Raw genomic sequence first — 6934 nt, 5'->3', positions numbered from 1 at the left:
AGTGGCTAAAAAGTATTCCACTGTATGAAAAATAGATTATATTTAACAATGAATAATTTACCTGTATTTTGCCATTATAAACAATGCTGAATGAATATCCCTATATATATGTGTGTGTGTGTGTATATATATATATGTATATATACATATATGTTAGTTTGAGTGGTTTATAAGGTACATTTCTAGTCACAGAATCTAGAGTCAAGGAACATGTAAACTTTTACTGCTTTTTTCTTCCTTTTTATCTGGTTTAAAAATCTTAATACTATCTGAAGCACAAAAGAGCATATATTAGAAGAAAAAGAGGCAACAAGGAAACATACATATATGAAACATACGAAGGGTAAACCAGAAATCAATATAGTTGATTGTCCTCAAAAGACAGGGAAAATGAGACAGACAGGACATGGAAGTGACTGAAACTTGTAAACCTATCTTTTCATGTAGTTTCAACTTTTGAAAAAGTTAAATCAGTAAGGATGGGAAGGAGGGGAAGTTAAACTGAAACACATAAAAACAACTGTATTTTAAATACACTAGTACCTTGGGAGGCTGAGGCAGGCAGATCACTTGAGGTCAGGACTTAGAGACCACTTTGGGCAACATGGCAAAACCCCATCTCTACCAAAAATACAAAAAAAATAGCCAGGTGCAGTGACTCATGCTTTTAAACCCAGCTACTTGGGAGGCTTAGGCTGGAGAATTGCTTGAACCCAGGAGACGGAGGTAGCAGTGAGCCGAGATCGCACCACTGCACTCCAGACTGAGAGACAGAGTGAGACCCTGTCTCAAAAAAAAAAAAAAAAAAAGTATTCCTAACTCATGGAGTTTTAACATGTTTGTTTCCATTGAAGCAACTGTACTTTTGCTACTCAAATTGTCCATCTTTGGAAGCTCCTTTAACACGGCTTCTGTGGCCCTTTGACATGACTCCAGTAGGCTTTGTTAGATACCTTGCCATCCAGCATGACCAGATGAGCCAGGCTCATTTCATATATTACTTGTCCCAATTTCTAAGCAGCCACTTCTCTAAGGAGTTCTGGCTCCTTTTAGTGGTATTGAGAGACACAATCTGGGTGATGGAGGTGATCCTTCATGGGGTTAGTCATTACTTCTAGGCTTTTTCAGTAGCTAGTGCTATGAAATTCAGAAATATAAATTTTTAGCAGACACATATATCAATAGTTTATATTTGTATATTTCTTATTGAAAATCTTGGTTACTAATGAAATTGACATATTCACTTGCTTCATCTTACCTTTATATAGTGATCCACTTATTTGTGTTGTGTCAAGATAACAGTAATAGTATTATTACTAACAGTATGTTTACTGAGCACATTTTAGGATTTCTTTGTAGCTGTCTTTGTCCTTAGGATGTTTCCTACCAGGACTGCAGAGTCAAATTTACTATGTTTTAAAGTCACTTGGGCTGGGCCCAGTGGCTGACGCCTATAATCCCAGCACTTTGGGAGGCCAAGGTGGGTGGATCACTAGAGGTCAGGAGTTTGAGACCAGCCTGGCCAACATGGTAAAACCCCATCTCTACTAAAAATACAAAAAATTAGCTGGGCGTGGTGGTGCGTGCCTGTAATCCCAGCTACTAGGGAGGTGCAGCCAGGAGAATCACTTGATCCCGGGAGGTGGAAGTTGCGGTGAGCCAAGATTGTATCACTACACTCCACCCTGGGTGACAGAGCGAGACTCCATCTCAAAATATAAAAAATAAAAATAAAAAATAATAAATTCACTTGAATAATTCTCTCTGCAGTTAAGCTACCAACTTAATACACAGGTGTCTTTGTTTTATTTGGCTATCAATCTTTAAGGACTGCTCATTTTCTTTTTTTTTTTTTTGAGATGGAGTCTCACTCTGTTGCCCAGGCTGGAGTGCAATGGCACTATCTCGGCTCTCTGCAACCTCTGCCTCCCGGGTTCAAGCGATTCTTGTGCCTCAGCCTCCCGAGTAGCTAGGATTACTGTGCCACCAGGCCTGGCTGCTAATTTTTGTATTTTTAGCAGAGATGGGGTTTCACCATGTTGGCCAGGCTGGTCTTGAACTCCTGACCTCAAGTGATCCGCCCACCTTGACCTCCCAAAGTGCTGGGATTACAGGCGTGAGCCACTGCACCCAGCCTGTAGACACTTAAATTTTTATAATTATGGAAATAATTTACGAAGTTCCAAAATCAAAACTATAGAACAAGATATACTCAGATAAGACTAGCTTCGATCCCTGTGTCCTCTACATTATCTCCTTCTCCCTTTAGGTAAGAGTCTTCATTCATTTTTCATTTACTCTTCTATCTTTTAAAAATACAAGAAAATATTGTTCTCCTCTTTCCTGGAAAAAAGGTTACACATGCTCTTTAGCACCTTACTTTTTTCTCTTAACAATAAACCTGGAGGTCACTTCATAGTTATGTATAAAATAGAGAATATCATACACAATATTCTGCGCTTGCTTTTTTCATTCCAGATCATTTTATAATGTTATATAAAAACATTTCTCATTACTTCTTACAGATGCATAGCATTCCATTGTGTGAATATACTCTTCTTTATGTAGCCAGCTCTCTAAAAGTACATTTGCAAGCAGGGCACGGTGGACACACCTGTAATCCCAGCACTTTGGGAGGCTGAAGAGGGCAGATGGCTTGAGCCCAAGTTTGAGACTAGTGTGGGCAACTTGGTGAAACCCCATCTCTACAAAAAAAAAAAAAAAAAAAAAATTAGTCGGTTGTGGTGGCACACACCTATAATCCCAGCTACTCAGGAGCCTGAGGCAGGAGGATTCACTAAGCCCAAAAAGGTCGAGATTGCAGTGAGCCATGATTGTGCCACTGCACTCCAGTCTCGGTAACAGAGTGAGATCCTGTCTCAAAAACAAAAACAAAAAAAAAGTGCATTTGCTTTCAAGCTTTCTCTACTACAAATAATGCTGCAATTAAATAACCTTGTGTATACATTTCTTATTTTTACCACATATGTATAGAATAGATTCCCAGAAGTGACAGATCAAAGGTAAATGCATATTCTGGTTAATTTTGCTGCATATTGTTATGTTTCCCTCCATAAGTGTTGTACCAATGCTATGGTTTGAATGTCCCTCCAAAATTCATGTTGAAATTTAATCATCATTATGACAGTATCGAGGTGGGATCCCTAACAGGTGATTAGGCCACTGGGGCTCTGCCCTTATGAATGGATTACTGCTGTTTTCATGGGAGTGGGTTCCTGATAAAAGTGAGTTTGGTACCCCTTTTCCCTCACTTGTTCTTGCCCTCTTTCGTCCTTCCGCTTTCCACTGTGGAATGACACAGCTTGAAGTCCCTCAGCAGATGCTGATAACTTGATATTGGACTTCCCAGTCTCCAGAATTGGGAGAAATAAATTTCCTTCCTTATAAATTACCCAGTCTGTGGTATTCTGTTATTGCAACACAAAACAGGCTAAGGAAACCATTTCCATTTCCTTCAGGGATATGTGAATGCTCATTTCCCTACAGTTTTGCCATCAGAACATGTTGTCAAACTTTTGGAGTTTTGCCAATCTGAGACATGAAGCATGTTATCTCTTTGTGATTTTAATTTGTATTTCTTTTATGATGAACAATATTGAGCATATTTTCATATATTGAAGGGCCATTTCCTTTTCTGTGAACTATCTAGATACACTCTTGCTCATTTTTATAGGATCATTGGTCTTTTTCTTCTCCACCTTATATATGAGGAGTATTAAACCTTTGATAATGATATAATTTGCAAATATTGTTTCCAATTTGTCTTTTTTTTTTTTAACTTTGCTTGCCACATTTTCTAGAAGGAAAAAGTCTTTCTTATCACTATGTAGCCATATTTATTAGTCTTTTTCCTATCACTTCTATATTTTGACTTGCAGATAGAAAGTTTTCCTTACACCCAGATTCTTCACTGCAAACCTTCTTGGTATCTTTAACATTTTACAATATATGTAAGCATTACAATCCAATTAAATAACAATTTAAAACATGCACCTGTGTGCACCTGTACACACACACACACACACAATTAGTTAACAATCTGTACAACACTGAAATAACCAAAGTTACATACATGAAGTTTACAGTCATTACTTCAAAGTACAGTCTAATATTTCAGCCCAAATTCCTTAAAAGAAAATGGCTTGAAAAGAGATGACTGACAAAGTGACAGGAAAGACTTGAATAAAAGGACCCAAACCATGTCTTCTGAAATCTGTAATTGTTTAAGATAAACTATGAGTATATGTCTAATAAATTGCCTGAAAATGAGTAGTTATATTGGTGAAATGTTAATTTTACTATTATAAAATCTGAAAGACCACATATTTAGACAAAGGTTGAATTTAAAATACTTTGAGATATAGTGTAATGCCTGATACATATTAAATACTAAAAATTTATCTGTTGAACAAATGAAATGAATAAATGAATGACATACCCATCAGAATTGGAACGGTGAGCAAGTGAATTCTGATAGATTATACAAAATTTTTCAAGAGGCTGAGTTAATACTGACGACATAATTTAGACAAGTATAATAAATGAATAAAACAACTTTTTAAATTAGTGAAGTTTATTTTAGTACTAGTGTTTCAATGATTAAGGTTTTCTATAAGCAGGATCTATTTTAATATCAAAGATTAGGATGAGAATCTTGGTGACTCATAAGTGGGAGAGATGACAACTATACTGAATGGCCGACTCAAGAATCAAGAGGACCTGGGTAGGTTACATGATGAACCCAATTCAATTCAGCAAGCATTGATTGAGTGTCGTTAAGTACTACTAGATATTGGAAATAAAAAAGATGACTAAGACACTCTTACATACTAAGATGTTCATCATCTGTGGAGAAATAAAATGTGTAAACAAATAAATATATTTCAGTGTAAAAGGTGGTATAACAGTGGCTGAGTACACAAGGTACTGGAGGAACAAAGGATACAATGGTCAATTTTACCTAAGTATGTCTGGGAAAGTTCAAAATATGGATACAATAAGATGCTGCCTTTGGGTCCAACAACCACGGCCATTATTAATATAGGATGTAGTTTAGGCAGTTGTAAGTATAAAGCAGATTTAGAGTTTTTATTTGAAAAATCTTAAATATGAATCAACTGTATTTTGTTGCTAAAATGTCAACAGTTATAGTCATGTAACACTCTGAGCTCATCAGACTGGCATTGTATTCTGTTGTAGGTATCACATTTTCAAGGGAATTTAGACAAATATGTGCATATCTGGTGAAAATGATCAGGATGAGAAGGAAACTTGAAAGCATATTATATGAGGAATGGGTGAAGGAATAGATAGTACTAAAACTGGAGGAAAATGTCTTCACTTGGCCAGAATGATTCTTTTGTAAATACATAAGTCAGACCATGTCACGCCTTTCTCAAACCCTCCTCATCTCATTCAGAGTGAAAACATATTCTTGACAATGGCCTATAAGGCCCTACAGGATCAGGCCACCATTCTTTCTCTTTCTTCACCTCTTAGTGCTTTCCTTTTGCTCATTCATTATAAGGTATATATATATTTATTATTATTTTTTTAGACAGGGTCTCACTCTGTTGTCCAGGCTGGAATGCAGTGGTGTGATCGTGGCTTACTGCAGCCTCAACCTCCTGGGCTCAAGTGATACTCCCATCTCAGCCTCCTGAGTGGCTAGGACCACAGGCATGCACCACCATGCCTGGCCAATTTTTAAAAATTTTTTTGTAGAGATGGAGTCTCCCTATGTTGACCAGGCTGGTCTCAAACTCTTGGGCTCAAGTGACCCTCCCGCCTTGGTCTCCCAAAGTGCTGGGATTAAAGGCATGAAGACTAATTTATACTAATTTTCTTGTTATTTTGCAAAAATTCTAGGCATGCTCCCATCTGAAGGCCTTTGTTCTGACTGTTTCTTCTGCCTGGAATGAATGCTCTTCCCTCAGGTGTTCACATGGCTAAAGTTCTCACCTCCTTTAAGTCTTGCTTCACATGTCACCATCTCACTGAATACTATTTTGATTGCTTAATTTAAAATTACAACCTGTCCTCCCCTGCCATCCCCTCCCTGGTTCTCTTAATCCCCCTCACTTTGGCATTTTAGTTATCATCTGTTGTCACATTTGTAAAAGATCATTTGCACCTTGTGAAAGCTTAACAGCTAAAGGAGGTACAAAGAGACCTCCTTTATTGGTCCTATGATTGGTCATAGGAAAAATGTCGTGCCCAAGTGTTGACAATATTCACACTATAGGAATAATAATCATCCTGATTCCCTCTCATCCTTTTATCAGTCATAAACTATGGGTAGGAGAAAAAACAAGAAGAGGAAATTACATAAACAAATAATGGCCCTATGACATAAGGTAATTAGAAAATTAACGCTCAAATTTTCTTTAGAATTGATGTTATATACAAAATTAATTTTTAAACGGTTAAATGAAAGTAAATGGATTTGAAGTCCCTTTTTACCAGCCATAAAAATATTTGCTGGCCCTGTGCCCAGAGTTTAAAAGAAACCAGCATGAGTCTAATGAAAAACAAGCTGTAGGTTTCATGGAAATTCAATATATACTCTTTATTTTCCTTTTAGTTTTTGATTGGTTTCCATGGGAATCTAGGCTTGTGAGATCTCTGATCTATTCATGGAAAGCAGATGCTTGTATTTTCATGACTTGGTAAAAGTGGGAGTCAGAGAAGAGATGAAGATGATTAGAAAATGAAGATGATTGTAGGAAACATAATCATATTTAAAACAAAATTCCACAGCCATGTAGATTTTAAGACAAAATCTTCAAGGCTGCTCTACTATGTTTGAGAGGTATGATAAAGAAAAAACAGTGTATTTAAAGAAAGAAGCTTTGGGTTCAAACCCTGAATCTGACCTATGAGAAAGAAACCCTTCAGTACTTCTTTGGAGGTT

General features: G+C 36.9%; 1 protein-coding gene across 15 annotated transcripts in view; it reads right to left on the bottom strand.

Moving 5' to 3' along the window:
• Window positions 1–6934, bottom strand: part of INVS (inversin) — a 239845-nt gene that overhangs the window by 182102 nt on the left and 50809 nt on the right. For 4 of the 15 annotated variants that reach the window (XM_063696618.1, XM_055350052.2, XM_063696619.1 and 1 more), the window contains one exon: window positions 2615–2705. The exons of the other annotated variants lie outside the window; for them this stretch is intronic. The gene's annotated coding sequence lies outside the window, so the exon portion shown is untranslated. The remainder of the gene's footprint in view (window positions 1–2614; window positions 2706–6934) is intronic. 15 annotated transcript variants of the gene reach the window in all.

The sequence above is a fragment of the Gorilla gorilla genome, chromosome 13 (genome assembly GCF_029281585.2).
Source record: "Gorilla gorilla gorilla isolate KB3781 chromosome 13, NHGRI_mGorGor1-v2.1_pri, whole genome shotgun sequence".
In the NCBI taxonomy this organism is placed as follows: domain Eukaryota; kingdom Metazoa; phylum Chordata; class Mammalia; order Primates; family Hominidae; genus Gorilla; species Gorilla gorilla.
This window is presented reverse-complemented; position numbering and strand designations above follow the sequence as displayed.